The 19268-nt window shown below is 42.0% G+C and overlaps 1 protein-coding gene across 1 annotated transcript in view; it reads right to left on the bottom strand.

Annotated features, from left to right (window-relative positions):
- Positions 1-18679, bottom strand: part of RARB (retinoic acid receptor beta) — a 694610-nt gene extending 675931 nt beyond the window's left edge. Inside the window, exon 1 of the mRNA XM_008518324.2 lies at positions 18551-18679. The gene's annotated coding sequence lies outside the window, so the exon portion shown is untranslated. The remainder of the gene's footprint in view (positions 1-18550) is intronic.
- Between the last annotated feature and the right edge of the window lie 589 nt (positions 18680-19268).

The following is a 19268-nucleotide window of genomic DNA, read 5'->3' on the forward strand; positions in this document are numbered from 1 at the left end:
GAGGCATGCTCCAGGAGCCTAGCACCATTCTAGTGGATTGGTTACGTCATCACCAGACCTTTCAAAGCCAGGGTCAGCTGCTCTAGTGCAATGGTTCTCAAACTTTAGCAGCATCAGGATCACTTGCAGGGCTGGTACACCGAGGCTGCTGGATCCCATCCTCCAACTGCCTGATTGAGGAGGTCTGGGGCTGGGCCCGACATTTTGCATTCCTAACATGTTGCCAGGTGATGCATACGCTAACCTGCTGGGATCAAACTTAGTGAACCACTGCTCTAAAAGCCTCAGCTTCTCCATTCTGGGGAGAGGGGACAGCAAACAGCTGCCTTATTCCATGCCCTGTTCTCCAAAAAACAAAGCAAAACAAAACCCCAACAATGGAGCAATGTGGTATTGTGCTACTCGAAGTGTGGTCCCAGACCAGCACCAGCCAAATCACATAGGAGCTTGTCAGAAATGCAGACTCTCAGGCCCCCATGCAGACCTGCCGTGTCAGGATCCATATTTATCTAGAGCCCCTAGTGACCTGCTTGCACAGTAAAGTCTGAGGAACAATAGAGGGACTGTGCAGAGGTTGTTAAATCTGCCTCCTGTGTATAAAACAACTGCTTTATCTCTCTGGGCCCATTGCTATTCTATGCCCTTCTCTTCCTTTCTTCTTTCTTTCTGCTTTTTCTCCCCAAATCCCCCCAGTACATAGTTGTATATTTTAGTTGTGGGTCCTTCTAGTTGTGGCACATGGGATGCTCCCTCAGCGTGGCCTGACGAGCGGTGCCATGTCTGAGCCCAGGATCCGAAGCAGTGAAACCCCGGGCTGCTGAAGTGGAGCGTGTGAACTTAACCACTTGGCCACAGGGCTGGCCCCCCTTTTTTTTTTCTTTAATTTTAATCATAGAAGAAGAAAGTTCATTGCTTCACAGCTACACAGATTCATTGGGCAGAATGGATAAAACAACCTACTATCTATTGCTGACAGTGAAGGAGCATTTGCACTGGCTAGAGGAACATACGGTCTGCTCTTTCCAGGGAAGCAGCTGCTCAGGGGAAGCCACCACAGTCCGCTAGGGACATCTGGACACAGCCAGCACTCACAGCTAGACCTCAAAATCTCTGCCCTTTGCGACAGTTCCTGCAGCCTGCAGATGAGGGGCAGCATCTACCGGCTGCAGCTCATAGGAAGGTTTGATTCCTACCTGTTTAACTTACTAAAAAGCAGCGTATTCCCTTCTGCCAACAGGTTATGCTGCTGTCACATTTTTCTACCTCCACTTCACTTTTGCCACTAACATAAGGCCACACATCCTGTAATTTCTTCTTTGGATTCCCTGAACTAGATACCAATTCTCCTGGAATTTAAAAAAAAAAAAAATACTAATGGCTAATATTTACAACACATGTTATGCTCCAGATATTGTCTTAAACACTTAATATCCATTATCTTATTTACTCCACACAACAACCCAGGAGGTTGCTACTATGATTAGTCTCATTTTACAGATTAGGGAATCTGAGACACAGAGTGGCTAACTAACTTGCCCAAAGTCACCCAGCAGGCAGATTCCAGAGCCAGCACACTAATAAGATGTTAAACCTTCATTTTTGTCTTATCTTTTCTTTCTATAAAAGTCTAGCTTTTTAAAAATTATAATAATGGAAAGAGTGTTGCATGCAGAAGGGATCTTGTTGCACTAGATAGAATCTGTCTTTCAAACTGTGTGCAACTCAGCTTCCTCCTGCGGTAGGTAGGTAGGATCAGAGAAAGCACTCTGCTTGTCACCGAGGGATTGTGTGTGTCTGTGCCTGCACCAGGTAAGCTGCAAAAGCACAGGATGAAGACAATGATCAAGGGGATGATAATCACCAAAAATAATTCATTAATTCTCACAACATCCTTGTGAAATACAGGAAATTGAGTCTGGATTCATTGTGGGCAGCCATCAAAATGTGGCATGCCAAAATTCTATTCTTGCTCTTCAGGTGGGTGGAGGGGGACCTTCTGCTGCGCAGAAGTGACTCTCAAGAGTGGGAGGGAAGGCAAATCTCTCTGAGGAGTTACAGGAGAAAGACAAAAAATGTAACAGGGCAGTTCCTACATGTTCAGCAGCCATGATGAATGGATGATCACCAAAACTGGCACCCAGCTAGGTTGCATTTCCCAGCCTCCTTCGCAGTAAGGCATGGCTGTGTGATTCAGTTTTTGATAACGGAAGGGGAGCACAAGTCATGCATATCCTCCTCCAGTTCCACCCCATAAATACCTCCCACGCATAGTCCTCTCTCATGTCCCATCTGCCAAGTGGATGTCAATACCCAGGGCAACCTAGGAAACCATGCATGGAAGATGGCAGAGCGTTTGTCGGCCTGGGTCCCTGAGTGACTGCACAGAGCAATTGTTCTCACCAACTGCTCCTCATCAGCCCATATATGCCATCATTACGCTGTTATCTACGTATTACATAAAATTTAATTGTATTAAGCCATTGAAATATGGGGATTTGTTTGTTACTATAGCTGGTATTAGCCAAACTAGTATACTCACCAATGTCCCTTTTACCCAAAAATCTCATGGATTCTACTTTAAATGTTACTCCAATTGTTGTAGACTCCCATGAACAAAGATTCCATCTAAGTTAGAATGGAAAGATATCCTTAAAAGGATAAGGGGGATTTTACTCTAATATGTGTGTTAATCTTCCTGACTTCCATCTGGATCAGCCATGCTGGATAAATGAGAGTTTTGATTATTGGATAGAAGAATAGGAAGAGAGATTTTGCAGCAAGAATGGAGGAGGAGTTTGCTGAAGAGGAAGATGTTGGTCATTCTGAGTTCACCAGATTTCTGAGACTAAAGCAGAGCCAGAAATTGAGGTGGGATGGCTCTAAAAAGAAGTCTGCTGACTTGACAGTTTTGCTAGGACTGGCCTCAGGAGATGGGAGAAAGAAGAGTGTTAGGAGTGCTAACTCACTGGGGAGGCAGGTTCCAGATCTCAAGGGTCCAGGGACCTCGGTGTGAGCTTCACTGATACACACTCTGGTTATAGGTTGATAAAACTTGATCTAAATACATTTATCACAATTTTACAGATTAGAAAGTGCCATCTTTGATTTGCCCAAGATCCTGCACTATGATTCATCTCCCAAACCTTCAAGAGCCTAGTTTCCTGCTCTCACAGTGCTCAAGGCAGCAAGCCCTCTCCAGCCATTCCATCTTTCTCTGGGTAATATCAGCTCCCCAGCCTCCCCCTACTGAAACCATACCCTATGCCAGCCTGTGTACCAGCAACTTTGAAATTGGAAACCAAAAGAGAAATTTTGAGACATGCCAGTTAGTCACAGATGTGGGAAAATATGACCCTGGTGCACTGCCATTGTATCTACTCCTTTGTCCCTTCTGAGCAAGAAAGACTATCACCAAAAGCAAACTGCTCCCAAAGCATTGTGACACTAGCCTTGCCAGGCAGGGAAAAGAAAGAAGAAGGGAAGCTCCCTGTCCTTTGTTCTGGCTGCACACATCTGACAGGCTTTCAGAACCTCAGCAGATCTCCTGGCAAGAACAGCGGTGAGTGAACCCCTCCTCCCCATTGGGCACGGTAATGCCTCCTGGCAAAGACCTCAAGCACATTCATCTCTCTCCAGGCCCTTCTAGGGCTGCTGTGCGTCTGCAGAACAGATGGGAGAGTCTGCTTGTCTGACTGTTGGCTGTTTTATTTCACTCAATAAACATTTATTGAGGCTCTACTTGTGCCAGGCCCTATGCTGAGGGATGTTCCATTGACATGTGTGGAAGCGAGCGTGCACTGATCTGCCCCAAGGTACAGGTGCTGACAGAATACCTGTGCATGTGTCTATCCCCCCAAACATCACCAAGACAACAGGTGAAGGGTGAAAAGGAAGGAACAACCAACCAATAGCACAGTGAAGCAACTTTGTCAGGGGAGAAATGTCCTGGTCAAGCTCAGTGTTTCTCAAACTTTGCTGTGCATGCAATCACCTGGGGACCTTGTTAAAATGCAGGTTCTCATTCAGCAGGTCTGGGGTTGGGCCCAAGATTCTGCATTTCTAACAAGCTCCCAGGTGATGCTGATGCTGCTTATTTGAGGATCATACTTGAGTAGTAAAAGGCTTATCGAACTTTCATGCTGATATCTTAGTTGGCCGTTGTGTAGTCAGGCAGGTGGTATATATTTGATTCAAATCTATGCATGCCCTTGGAGGGAATGCATATATGGAACACACCTTATAATGAGTCTGTAAGGTGCCAGGTACTTTGCCTATGTAAAAATCAACAAATTCTCACAGGTAGGTGGTGTTACATTTCTTTTACAGGAAAGAAAATAAATTCAGACAATGAAGTAACTTGTCTGTGGTCACACAGCTAGTAAGTAGTAAAGGTAAGATTTGAAAGAAAGTCACCCCACCTTTTAAAATCCATTTTTACCGACTCTTCTATCGGTCCCCTCATCCATTTAGACCGACTCCTGTCTGGAAATAGTCTTTGAAATGCCAAAGATTTAGAAATGGGAGCTGCCTCCACGTGGCCCTTGAAACTCAGTAAAATCTAATATGTGATTCTCTGCTCAGCAGCATTGCCCAGTTAATTCGATGTTTAAAAACACAGCTATCATTAAAACCTCTTGGTGGATGTTATAAAAAAAACCACCACCAAATTAGCTGGCTTTCCCCTCCTGGCAATGACCTGACAGCAACGAACAGGTATCAACATCTGGAAGGTGATGGATTTTTGTCATGTCAGAGCAAAACAATAATAATAAAGGCCAAGGGCAAAATTCCTTCCACTGTAGGAGAAATACTGTGAGGACTATTTACCAGGAGACCTTTGGCACAGACCAGCAGTCTCCGGAGAACGAACGTATGACGATTGCTATGGCAGCCCAGCCAAGTATTCAAAATATATTGGGTTTCATGCTTAAAGAATTATGTTTATTGTTTCCTCTAATCAATTTTACTTCACAAAATAAAGAGTGATATATCACTCTTAAGTTCTCGGAAGAAAGGAGTGTCAGAAACCTTACAAATAAAGTATGTGTTAAAGAAAATGGGTATAGAGTGGGTTCTTAACTGAAGAGAGGATGTATGGCCTACTCTTTGAGCTCATAGGAAATCATGACCTCGAAAAAGCACCCATGATTTCTCAAGAGAACTATTACTTAACAAAATCTCCACAATAACAATGAATAACGGTCTGCCAAAGAATATAAATAGAAAAGGATTTAATATATATCCCATAGTCATGAGAATATTGGCCAACGGAGTCTGGTGCTAATAAGATCACTCTCTCAACCCCCAAATCAAATTTCTCACACAATAATATTCATATTACTAACTCATATAAGGAGTAAAGATAATCTGCTATAATTTGTAGCCCGATTGGCATTTATTTTTCTATAAGGGAAATAAAGAACTCAAAATGATAAAATAATTCCATTTTGAAGTAGTTTTTAATATGCTTATCTAACTATAGCTTTGAATTTATAATGGGATAGTTTCCATGTTTTATATCTAACTACAATGAATCTCTGATAAGAACTAAAAATGGAAATAACCTGAATTATTTCCCATCATTTGCTTATTTCCATAACTGTTGCCAGTCTTGGGCAGTTCTCAATCTTTTCCCTTCCTACTTCATTCTATTACTCTCAAGAATGTTGCTCAATAGAAAATTGAACCAAGAAAAAGGGAGGATTCTTAATGCATCATTAGGCCTTTGAAGCACGAAAATAGACTACATTAATTAAAAACGAGGGTCCAGGAAAATATTTCCTGTCTTCTGATTAGTAAAACTAAAAAGGTGCCATTTTTCAATAGGTTCTTTCATGTAAAATTTTATGTATTACCTCCATGTAATAATATAAAAGACAATGGATATAAAATTCACAAAATGCATGCATTAATAAAGGCATTGAAAATAATTTCTAAAATTTTTATATTTTATACTTTCTAAACTTACTGCATTTCCATTATCATTAATAGATACAAAACTCCTATTTACAATTATAAAATGTTTGCCAATGATTTCACTATAATAATAAATCAATTTTTTAGTTGTTCTTCGTTATATAAAAAAAGACTACTAAGATTAGAATTATGTAATTGTCTTCTCTTGGTCTAATTTTTCTACTCATCTAAAATATGAGATGGAAATAATAGCATTCAATTTTGATTTTCGGGGTTATTATAAATTTGGTTTAACTTTTTTTCCTTGAAATCTAGCTCTAAGCTTGACCTTACTAAAATACTATATGGTATTTCACAGTCATGAGAACTGCAACACACCTTCTGGAATATCCTCAATTCAGTGAGGACTTTCTAATTCACTGCAGCAGTTTGAGAAGGTTATGGTAACCCTCATCCAAGCAGCAATTCTGACCAGTTACAAGTACATGGCCACATGCCATGACCGAAGAACAGGGTTTGTGTACACATTTTTATATACAATCTATGTTGATGTTATCACTAGAGTTATGGCAGATAAATTCCATTTTTTCAAATTGTATTTTAAAGTCTTACATAATATTTTTAGAAATATAATCTTAGGAGGAAAAATTAGAAAAACTTCCAAGGAGTTGTTCAGTTGCATGTACAAGAACCAAAGTTCAAGAAAGCACATGGTTGGGGGTTGGGAGCTGGCTTGGCGGCACAGCGGTTAAGTGCCCACGTTCCACTTTGGTGGCCCAGGGTTCGCTGTTTGGAATCCCAGGTGCGGACATGGCACCACTTGGCAAGCCACGCTGTGGTAGGCGTCCCACATATAAAGTAGAGGAAGATGGGCATGGATGTTAGCTCAGGGCCAGTCTTCCTCAGCAAAAAGAGGAGGATTGGCAGCAGTTAGCTTAGGGCTAATCTTCCTCAAAAAAAAAAAGAAAAGAAAAGAAAGAAAGCACATAGGTAACTATTTGTTTTTGTTTGGTTGATTATCTTTGTCTTTTAGAGCGTCACCCAGATACTGGGTCTCCAGCTAAAAAATACCGTCATGATGCTTCTATTTAAGATCTTCGTGGATTCTCTCGCCACACCACTGCCATACTGCTCTCCAAAATACTTTGCAGGAACCTGAATCAGTGTGTGTACCACAGTGTATTATGGTGTTTATCTTCCTAGCTAGAAGCTGACTTCCAAGAGGAAAGGCACTGTGTCACTGTTTGTTTTGCTTTTATTTCTCGCACCTAGCATATCTGATAAATTGATAAATATCAATAAATATTTATTAAATGATTCGGTAGTGGCTGTGCTGAATGTCATCTTCACATTGTTCCTTCCTCTTACTCATGCCAGACCAAAGAAAATGGCCCAGTAGGGATAGTAGCAAATACTAATCATTAGATTCCAAATCTATAAAGAGTATACACTCTGCCTCAAGGAATCCTTTCAAGCCCATGGTGAGCTAGAGAACTTGGCTTTTGTTTCATACAAAGGGAATCTAAAGCTCAGAGAACTTGTGTGCATTTCCCATATTCATATGGCTTGGCTGGAATGTCGTAAAAGCAGTACTTGCATCCAGGTCCTTAGGCACCAAATGCAAAAGCATTGCTCTAAAACCACAGCAACATCCATACTGAGGATTTCTGGGAAAGAGGAAACCCTCATCAACCTCAACTAAGGCAACAATGGGCTCAGAAGAGATGAAGCACCAACCCAGGATTCAGATTCTAACTATACCATTCCTTTACAGCCTCATCACTTCATTTAATAAGGGACAGATAAACATTGGTCCTTTCCAGGAAGTTACACAGTTACACAGTTATCCAGGCAGTTTTAAATCCACAGCATGAGCACTGACGGCAATTGATAAAAGGCTGGGTGCCCCAGTCTAGAATCATGGAATAAGAAGGCAAGTGCTTTCAATGCCTCCATCCATTTAATCTGCACAACCACCTCTGAGTTAGGTGCTAATGACCCCATTTTGGAGGTGAGGAAACTAGTCTCAGAAGTGAAATAATCCTGCCAAGCTTGCACGTATCTGGTGAGTGGTAGAACCCTAATTTAAAGTCCAATTAGTTGGACTCGTAGAACTCTGCTCTCAACTATTACACCATCCTATTGCCCCCTACTCCAACACACTTGGAGATATTTACAAAAACCTTATGAACCTCAAACTCAATCTGTAGAACAAATCTTCTGGGCCTCTTCATGCACTTTGACACAGTGTAAAAGAAATTCCTCTTTTAAATCAGTATTTTTAAAGGATATTCTCACTATCTCTAAAGACAAGTGTAATTTTCTGCAGACTGGGATCCATATTTGAATTATCCAAACTGTGCCTTCACATTCTTTCAAATTCAGTGGATAATTCATCACACTCTTTCCTGATCCCCTTTGCTTATGCAAACCTGAGGAGCATAAACCAAGAAAAAGCAGTATTCCAAATACTCACACAAGGTTAAACACTAGGGAAACAGCATTTTAGCATTAATTATCTTCCTTGCTTTTTTTTTCTTTTTATCATAGTGTAACAAAAGTGGACCACAATGTCACATCTGGAAGCTGAAGCCAAAAACTTCCTAGTCTTTCTATGTTGGAGCACTTTAATGTCTTTGTCAATGCCAATTCCTAAATTGAGTATTTTCTGTCATACTGAACACTTTTTTCCCCAAATATGTACTTTACTTAGTATGAGGAAAACCATAAATCACTAACTGGCCGTCCACAAGCCAAATTTATTCCCCAAATATATTAAGTTTTGGTGCTCCTGTTATTTTTAATTTTGATTTAGTTAGCATTTCAAAAAACTCTGGAGATTTCACACAGATTTCCAGATTCACACAAAAACTCAGATTTCTAAACCCTCATTTCAAGTCAGACATTTGTCATTACCAGGCTGAAATTGCTCCAGAGCAAAGCAAGTACCTGATGCTGAGTAAGGCTACCCTCTCTCACGTGCTTAATCCCGATGGCTATTGCCACACATCCTGGCTGCCTCCCTTCTTGATTCCTGACCCCAGAAGGCATTTGAATGTTCTACCCCAGGACATGAAAATTTTCTTCTTTATTTAAGCTTGCTTTTTGGAGGCCATGTCTTGCAAAATTAAATAATTGAGTTTCGTTTTGTTTAATACTGTAGGCGTCTTTAATCTGCAGTGGCTCTATTACAGGATATACTAAAAGAAAACCACTTTCTCCTTCACCAAAGTTTATAGGTTTTTCAATCAATCTAGTTGTCATGTCATCTAGTCTGACTCAGTTGACAAGGATATTCCCAAAGGTGGATCTCATAGACCCTGTGGTAGGCAAAATTTTGGCCCCCATATCTTTTACTCTCTGATGTCATTCCCGTGAATATGTTATCTTATTTGCCAAAAAAGACTTTGCAGATGTAATTAAGATTTCTGATCAGTTGACCTTAAAATAGGGAAATTATCCTGGATTATCTGGGTGGGTCCAATCTAATCACATGAGCCCTTATGAAGCAGAGAACTTTCTCTGGCTGAAGGTAGAAGAGATGTGGGAAAAGAAGTCAGGGAGATTTGAAGCACAAGAAGGATCCAACCCACTGTTGCTGGTTTTGAAGATGGAAGGGTCCACGAGCCAAGAATGCCTCTAGAAGTTGAGAATGATCCCAAGCTGACAGCCAGCAAAGAAATGGGGACCTCCGTCCTATAAACACATGGAACTGAATTCTGTCCACAACGTGAATGAGCCTGGAAGCAAATTCTTTCCCAGAACTTCCAGATAAAAACTCAGGCTGGCCAATGATTTTTGGCCTGTGAGATCCAAGCAGAGTATCCAGCCAAGTCTGCCTGGACTTCTCACCTACAGAAACTATGAGATAATAAACTTGTGATGTTTTAAGCCACCAAGTTTGTGTTAATTTGTTAAGGCAGTAATAGAAAACTAATACATGCCCATGGTCACTAGTGACCCCCGTGGGTAGTGTCAGAAAGGCTCCGAATGCTTCATCCACAGCAATCAGTATTTCATTGTTGGTGTGACTTTGTCATTAATCATTTATGTTTCTAAGCCAATCATATTGATTTGGAGCCTGTATTCATTTTCTATCACTGACGTAACAAATTAACACAAACCACAAAATAAAGGGGCCAGAATTGTGCACTGAGAACATTAAGTAATATATAAATCACATGGAAACTGAACCTCTTCCATTTAAATTTTTCAGAATTATCTCTTTTAACTATAATGTTGAATGCATAGATGTGTGATGCAAGAAAAAGCTCTCTTCTCTAAGTCTGACTTCTTTATTAAATTATCAAAAGAATACTACAATTGCCGTTGTATCAGGGAAATATTTGCTACAGTTTTAAAATTAAATACAGAGCACATTCACAGAAGCCATCAATATGGGAGCTTCTGTTGTCAAACTTTGTTTTTCAAATAACATTTTAAAAGTAAGTTTATTCTACTAGTGGAAAAATCTTAAGGAAGACAAGACAACATATTCACTCAGTGCAAGACTGTTTAACCTGTACTCATTCCTGAGATCAGTACCATTTTCAGCACAGGAGAGAGGGGACAGATGACCACATTACTCAGCTTTTAAAACCAGGAAGGTGTGGGATCTGCAATTAAACCTATCTTCCCCCAACTCTATGCTAAAGTTTTTTTATAGGATACATTGCTACCTGAAGTTATAGTTTTATTCTTCTACTTTATTGTAATAAATGTCTCCTAATAGAATGTCAGCCACAAGGGGCCAGTGACTTTGCCTTCTTGTTCATTGATGAACATCCAGCCTTTAGACTGAGGCCTGGTACATAGTACATTCTCAATAAATACTTGTTAAATGACTGAACAAATAAATGATGAAAACTCTAGGTCAGCATCTAGCAGTTCTGATATACTACTTTTATCCTATTCATCCACAATAGAAATTGGTCTTATGCCTTTCATTTCTAACCTTCATTTCTCCAGTGTCTCCATTAAAACAGTAAGTCTCTCCTTTATTTATTCAACAAACACTATTGAGCTCCTTGGTTATTTTCTGGTTCACTCAAAAGTCATCATTCACTCAACAAAAGAGGCCAATGGATGATGTCAGAAGGATAACAGGGAGCCAGGTCATGAAGAGCCTCCTAGGCCACTGGAAGGTCTTAGGCTTTTACTAAGAGTGAGAGGGGGGAAGCCACTGGAGGACCCTTGCACAGTTAAGTGTTACATTCTGATTAACATTTGAATAAAGCTAATCTAGCTACTATGTGAGGCAACAATAGAAACAAGGTCACCAGTCAGGAAGCTATTGGAATACTCATGTTTTTTGACTGCCAGTGCTCTCACGTATTTCAAACTAGGTTCTGGAATGAACTTTGTTAGAACACAGGATTCATTTCAGGGGCCCTTGTAATACACTCAGAACCAACTGCCAACTGTTGTCTCCTTTATTCCCAGTCCTTCCACAGGCATAGCATCACGGGGCATTGCTTCTGCACAGAATCAAAGAGACTACCCAATTGCAATTGCCTCAGTTCACAGAAGAGGGTCCATTTTGCTCATTCCTTGCTCAAGGCTCATTTCACCTACACAATGCCACCTTATTTCTCCTCTGCTCAAACCTAGTGTTTTATACCATTCACTCGCACTAAAGACAAACTATGGTATGTTTATCCAAAAATTAAAAAGCGTATTTCCTTGAGAGAGGAAGAAGAGCAGGGAACCACTTAAGTCACCTAAGTCTCTTCAAAGCATATGATGCTTAGGTCATCCCACCCTGAAAATCCCACTACTTTCAGGCTTCTGCGGTAACTACACTGGAGAGAGACACTACAATGAGCTGCCTTGACCATGCTTTCCTAGGAATCTAACCTTAAGATTTACCCAACTGACCTCCAACACAACTTGGGCCCACGGTACCAATGAATGTCATTCTCCCCACCCATTGTTTCTTCCTAGTGTGTCCACATTAAACCAGACACTGGGGGCCGGCCCGGTGGTGCATCGGTTAGGTGTGCACGTTCTGCTTCTCAGCGGCCCTGGGTTCACTGGTTTGGATCCTGGGTGCTGACATGGCACCACTAGGCAAAAGCCATGCTGTGGTAGGCGTCCCACATATAAAGTAGAGAAAGATGGGCATAGATGTTAGCTCAGGGCCAGTCTTCCTCAGCAAAAAGAGGAGGATTGGCAGTAGTTAGCTCAGGGATAACCTTCCTCAAAAAAAAAGAATATTAAACCAGACACTGTGGTTTCAGGGCATTCCTGCAGCTCACTATCAATACAAATGATCAATAGATATAGAAGTCAGGTCCTGCTGAGGAAGGGCCTCTTCAGCAGGATAGAGCACAGCAGCTAAGAAGATCTGAGTTGCCCTCCCATACTTTCAGTCCTGCATCCTTTGCTTAAGTAATTTAACCTTGCTTAGTCTGTTTCCTCACCTATAATATGGGCCTACTGGGAATGAGGAGTAAATAAAAGAATATGTATCGGCATTTAGCACAGAATCTGGCACATAGGAAGCATTCAATAAATATTACTTATCATCATTATTTTAGTTGTCGTCATCACTGTGAAGATGGACATGCATCTTCCTAAATGCTATTTGAGCTCAGGAAGCATGCGTGATACCTTTTATCACCTGGTGGTAAAGACCACCTATTGGGAAAAGGTCATACTAGAGCACGGTAGTATGGATCCACAAAGCAAATTTACCTATCCTTTTCTCCCACCTGTTATATGTCTATTTGTTGACATAGGGAAAACTGAGCTGAGAATTTTATGGTTCTTGAGACAAGTTTGAAGTGATGGATGCAAAGACCACAAGTAGATAAGGCAGGGGCAATGTGGCAGATTAAATCCTATACTGGTGGTAACAGCCAGGGCACAATCTCATGTAGATTTTTCTGTCTTGTTTGTTTCTGCTTATACAAGAAGGTTGAAGAAAGACAATAAAAAGTATGAGGGACAGAAGAAGGGGAGAAAGAAAGGAAAGGAATAAGAGAAAGTGAAGAAGTAAACAGGAAGAACTGAAGAAGAGGAAGGAAGAACTAAATAGTGGAAGAGAAGGAAGAAGGAAGAGAGGTAAAAGGAGAAAGGAAGATTAGTAGAAGACGGAGTCCACAGCCCAATGTAATCCAAGGTAAAAGCCAGATTCAGTCCCATAAGACTAACAGAGAATAAAAAGTGCATTTACAGCCGAACCAATTCTTACATTCCTGTGCCTGTTTTGTGATTGAAAATGATTCTATCTGTAGAAGATTGAAGCATAGACTTTTCTTGATCTTTGAGTTCCAACAACATCACTGAGAGAGCACTTGAGTCTTGTTTACATGGTTACACGGACGTCATCGCTACCCTGTTGAAATAAAATCTTGCAATTCACAAATGCAGTGAACACAAAGTCAAGTGTACTCAAGAATGCCCATTTTTCTAAGAACACCAGCCTCTTAGCAAAAGAGTGGAAGACAGGAATAGCAAAAAATTCTGGAGTTGACAATGATGATACATCCCACTCTAGTTATTTCGCTTACATTTTACCATTTGTCAAAAAATCTGTACTCCAACATTTTATGTGCTTGATAATCACTCTTAATTCTATTTCTAGATTAGCTTTTTGATTAAACATACTCTGCTGGCCAAGAGAAAAAATGAGCCATTCAAGATTATGATTAAACTTACTATCTTTAGAGGTAGAACTTAGTATCTGACTTCACTTTCCTAAATTTAAATGCAGGCATAGTATTCCAAATTTGACAAAGAGTTGACAACCTGAAATTCCATAGTCTGTTGTTTTAGTGTAGAAGTCAACCAAGCTTATTTCCCCACCCATAAAAGTCTTCCTCCTTACAATGTATCTATCCTCCTAGTATTAAATTGGTGGGATATCTTGCAAGGTAGATGCCTTTCTTTATTGATATCCAACTTTCTAGTACTAAATTGTGTGAAACGGATTTCACATAATATGTAAAATGCAAGTCAGTTTAGCTTTAAATAGTGATACTAATTATTTACAAACAAATCTACCATATCTGAACAAAAATAATAGGTGAGAGGTGATGTGGGCCTGGATTCTGGGGATTGCAATGGAAATGGACAGATGCAGATAGAGACAAGCAGGGGTAACAGTAAAAGATATTTATCAGTTGGTATGGACAGAGCACTGGCCAATCAGAACAGAGGCAGACTATAAACCACCAAAACAGGCAGGCCTACCTGTGTGTATCAGGTGAACACCCACCCAGAACACAAAGTACATGATGAAGAATTAAGAAATATGTTGGTGGTAAAAGGTAAAGTTTCTGCACAATTGGGTACGGTATGGTAGTGCCACTTCCCAAAATGACAAAGACTGAAGGGAGAACAAATTTAGTATGTTGGTGGCATTGGTAAAATAGACTTTAATTTCTAATGTAAGTTATAGTTGCTTATGAAACATCCAAGTGGGGAAGTTAAGGAGACAGTTGAATAGGTGTTTCTGTAGCTCAGAGGCCGGGTGTGGACTGGAGACATAAATTGAGATAAAATTTAAAACCATGAGAATGGAAAAAATTACTTAAGGAGAGAGGGGGAAGGCAGGAGTAGGGGGTCGGGGGGCAGAGAAGGAGATATGAGAGGGCCAAGGATGGAGACCCAAGGTTGGAAAGATCCAACCTTCATTTAGAGATAGAGTAATGAAGGAGGAGCCAGATAAGAAATAATAAAAGCCTAATGAGGAAAACTTGAGATCTACAGTGTCACAGAAGCCACTGAAGTCACTGATGCCAAGAGAAGATGACTTATGAGGAAAAGGGACCATTCAACTCTTTCAAATGCTGCAAGAAGTTGAGTAAGATTGTAGCTCACTGGATCTAACCATATAGGGGTCGCCGATGATCTCAAAAGAAGTTGTTTCCATAAGAGGTGGAGACAGAAGCCACATTGAAGTAGGATGGATAGTACAAGAGAGAGGAAGTGAAGATAGCATATACAGACAAGCCTCACCAGAAATTTGACAGTGACGTGGAACAGAGAAATGAAGTGAGGGATGCTGAGAATTATGGGATCCAGGGTTTCTAAGATGGAAGATGTTAAAATATGCTGACATGTAGTCTTCCCAACTCTGTGATCCAGAGAGAGATTACTTCCCTCATTTACCAGATAAGAAAACTGAGGCTCAGAGAAGTTAAGAAACTTGATCAAGGTCTCAAAACTAGTAAGAGGTAAAGCTGAAAGTTGAGCCCAGTCTATCCCATTCCAGATCCCTAGGATAGACTACCACTTCTTACATATTATTATATTTATTTATCCACATAACTGTCTCCCTCACTTTCTAAATACAGGGACTGAGTCTAACTCATCCTTGAATCTCTAGCACCTAGTACAATATCTGGTAGTTAATAATAGGTACTTGGTAAATGTATGTCGCAGAAATAAATGAACTAGCAAAAGTCAGATTTTAGCCTTTAAAACAAGAAAAAACGCAGAACATCTCTACAGAACAATGATATAAAGAACAATAGAAATACAGAGAAATTGGGCAGTCTTTGAAATATTTGGACTATAAAAGTGATAACACAGAGAACTAGTGACTTTCTTTAAGGGTGAATATAACAATTAAACCTGCATTCAAAATCTACTTTGTTCACATGGTTGCATTTCTCAAGTTTGTAACTTGCAAAACTATAAGAACTTGTCCTAATCTTACACAATCTTCACTATAATGAACAGCTTGCCTGTCACTTCTTCTTTTCTCCCCCTACCCTTAAAATACGTACAAGGTCCTTATTCCCCACATGGAATCCATTCTCAGGTAATACTGATTTCATTGTGCTGTTCCACACTAGACCAGTATATTTGTATGAACCGGAAAAGGTGCATTCAATCATTGTGATATTCTGTGTGCCTGGCAAGAATAAATAGATTTTTTTAAACATTCATGTGATTGACTGATTCCTCCCAACCACTACACATTTTGCTCAGCTGTTTTGCTGGCATGTTACTTCAGATCCCTTTTAATACAGTTATTAGTTGTTCCCTTTATTGTATGAGTAAGGCAGTTCTAGCAAAGATCCTAAGGTCAAAATAATTCACAATAGTTTTATAACGTGTGAACTCTGATGTTTCTCTTAAAATGTTAATAACAAGTTTCTGCTGAAAGAATTTTGTTTTCAGCTTTCTCCAATAAACTCCTTCCTTTTCAATTTCAGAAAATTTACCCTTTGAAAGTCTAGATAGAAAAAAAGAGTTTTTCAGGTTAGCAAAATTGCTTCATGATGTAAGGTAGAGTACTTTCGTTTGGTTTGATTTGGCTAAGATTAGAAAACAAGTTTAAAGTCTGCTCATCAACTAATTACATACGTATTGTTAAAAACTACTTGAACCAAGTTAAATAAAATAAGGATGCCTAAAGTAGGCTGAATTTGCATTCTGATTATTTCCAGATGGCTTCTAATCCCAGAAAGTTTTTTTTAAAAATCTTTTTCATGCTTAGTGTAAGGATTACCTACTAGTTTCCTCACCAGTATAAGCATCAAGTATTTTTTTTTCCACAAAAGGGAAATACTATACAGTTTAGCTATTCATTTATGCAAATGATAGTAAACAGAATTATAAAGACAGATAATAAACAGCAAATGAGGTTATTTTGTTTCACACTTTATGTTGTCAGAGTTCTGAGCATGGTTTAGTGTTTTCTATTCATGACTTTATATTACCAAATTACTCCCTGATGGTGTCTCAGATGTGCTTTTGTCTGCAAATGAGAAGGAATAAAATACCAGGACATTAACGTTAAATTACAATCGTTAATGGCGTAAATACGAAAATAATTACTGCATCATACCATCAATTGTTATGTGTTCATTACTGAAGTTCTTGTAAAGCCTTCATTTTCTTGTTACAATTATTTTTTCCTTTATTTTTGTCTGGCTATTTGATAGCGCTGACAGTACTTAGCAACATTCAGCAGTTACACAAGCCATTTAACCCTGCTCAAAGCTTCATTTAAACTTCATTTTAGCTGCATTTTATTTGTGTATATATGGCTTTTACTTCTTTCTGACAGTCAAAAGGTGCTTCCAGAGTAGGTGCTGGAAGGACGTGTCAAAGGAGATTATCTAAAACCAGCAATAAACTTCGGCGAAGATTTCAGACTTACTTAACATCGCTCACTAAAATACCTTTATTTATTAAACTTACTGAGCCCCCATCCTCTAAAATGTTAGCTGCAGAATCCCCCCCATCTCTTTTTAAAATTAACTTAGAATTTTACAGCCAATCAGGCAAGATGCTTTTAAATCTCTGCTCTCATCTTCCTCCCGTTCTGTTTCTTCTCCTGCTCCTACCTCATCCCTCTGCTAGCAGTATTTTCTCCCTAGCTGGCAGGAAAGGAATCCTCTACAAACACACACACAGAGGCCACCTCGCCTTCAGAGCGTTGTCCAAGTGCACCCTTTTGTCTGCTCCACTCCGCGACCATCACTTCGCCTCGCGCCTGCCAGCCTCAGGCGGGGAGTGGCAGGGAAACTCACACCGCTGTCGCGAGCTGGAAGCGGCCGGGGGGGTGGCGGGGGGCGCGTGGAGGCTCGGCGGGCGGTCCAGCATCCCTCGCCGCTGCTCACACACACAAACACACACACAGACACACTACAAAGTCTTCTGTCACCTGTTCGCTTTCAAAGCCAGCTCTAACTCTGGGTAGAACTTATCCCTCCCCCCATCTCCGCCTCCACCTCCGGGGGTTCGGGTACAAAAAGGCATCCTGAGTGCATAGTTCTAAAATATCGGGGGGGGGGGGGGGGGGCGGGGAGTGCACACGGAGTACACCGCAATTACATATATCCCTAGTATCTCTCTCTTTTTCGCCCATCTTCTCGGCAATCACTCACAGCCTTTCCTGCAAACGCGCGCACACAACAAGCACCCCATCTCCGCTGACAGTCCAGGCTTGGAACCTCTGACTCCAGGGTTCTGTCTCTGTCCGAGTCCCCTTGCCCGGCGCCAAGCCCCCAGCACTCTCTCCAACTCCTGCCATGTGCAGCCCGGCGAGATCGGCTCCCTAGCCCCAGCCGAGGTTCTAAACTTTTTCTCGTCCTTTCACCGGCCGCAAATCACGCGCATCCCAGAGGTTTGACGCCCTAGTCCCAATCCCAGACCACAGTGGGGAATGGGGCGAGGACCCCTGGCCCCGTGGGCTCCGGGTTTCGCGGTGCCCAACCGTACTGTGCACAGGACCGCGCTGGACCTGGCAGGAACGCAAAGGAAGGCTGAGCGGATGCGGCTGGCAGGTGCAACTCGCCAGCGACTCCCAGGTTCACGCCCTAGGGGACCGCGGGTTTGGCCTGATGAGAACAAAGCTGGAGTCCGGGGAGACTGTCAGACGGGAGGCGTTAAGACAATAGCAATAAAGGAAACTTGGAAGAGGACCGCTGCGCAAAGTTGTCTCAGAGTCCAGATGTCCTGGGATGTCCGCAGGCTTCCGCTGCAGACCCCCGAACCCCCGCCCGGGGCCCCGCCGCGGTACACAAAACCCTAGCTCAGCAGCCGGTCCCTGGATGCTGTGCAAATGACCTGGGCGCCCAGACGCAGCTTGGGGCGCCGGGGACGCTCCGGGACTTGAACAGCAGCTGCCCGGCAGGCAGGAAGACCCGCCAGCGCGCTCTCCTGGATTTACCTTTCGGCGGGCTGCCTGGGAGTCCGCGGCGCGCCGCCCGCTGGCTGTGCCCTCAGCCGGTGCCGCCGCCGCCGAGAGCAGACAGCCCGAGTCCTGCTCGCTGGGCCCCGCCCCCGGGCGCCAAGCCCCTCCCTCAGGCGCCAAGCCCCGCCTCTCCACGCAGGCAGACAACCTCGCGGAGCCCGGTGGACCTAGCGCGGTTTGCGCGCGCGGTGCAGCCACCGCGGAGGCGGTGGCGGCTGCTGCTCCTGCTGCTTCCTCTGCTGCTACCACTGCTACCATCACCGCTGCTGCTGATGCATCCCGTAGGCCAGGATCCCCCAAATTGTCAAGATGTACCCCCTCAACAAACGAGACTATTGGAAATGACCTCTAGAACAGGGCGAGTATGGTCCATCCACCTGCAGCAGCATCATCACCTGAGAGCTTGCTACAAATGCAAATTTCTGGACCCCACCGCAGATCAAATGAATCAGAATCTCGGGATGAGGCCTAGAAATGAGTACTTTAACAGGCTCCTGGGGTAATTCGAAGCTCATTAAAGTTGGAGAAAGACTGCTCTTTTACTTGAGAACTCAGGGGCTGCTCAGATGCAGTTCTAATACCCAGGAGCCCACCCGGGCCGCGGGTTTAACTTGGCAGTGTTTGCAAAGCCAGAGAGTACAGTTGTCTGCGCCCTGGATGTCATTCATCTTGCTTTATTGACTGCGAAGTCTTT

Source organism: Equus przewalskii, chromosome 15 (genome assembly GCF_037783145.1).
Source record: "Equus przewalskii isolate Varuska chromosome 15, EquPr2, whole genome shotgun sequence".
NCBI classification, from domain to species: Eukaryota; Metazoa; Chordata; class Mammalia; order Perissodactyla; family Equidae; genus Equus; species Equus przewalskii.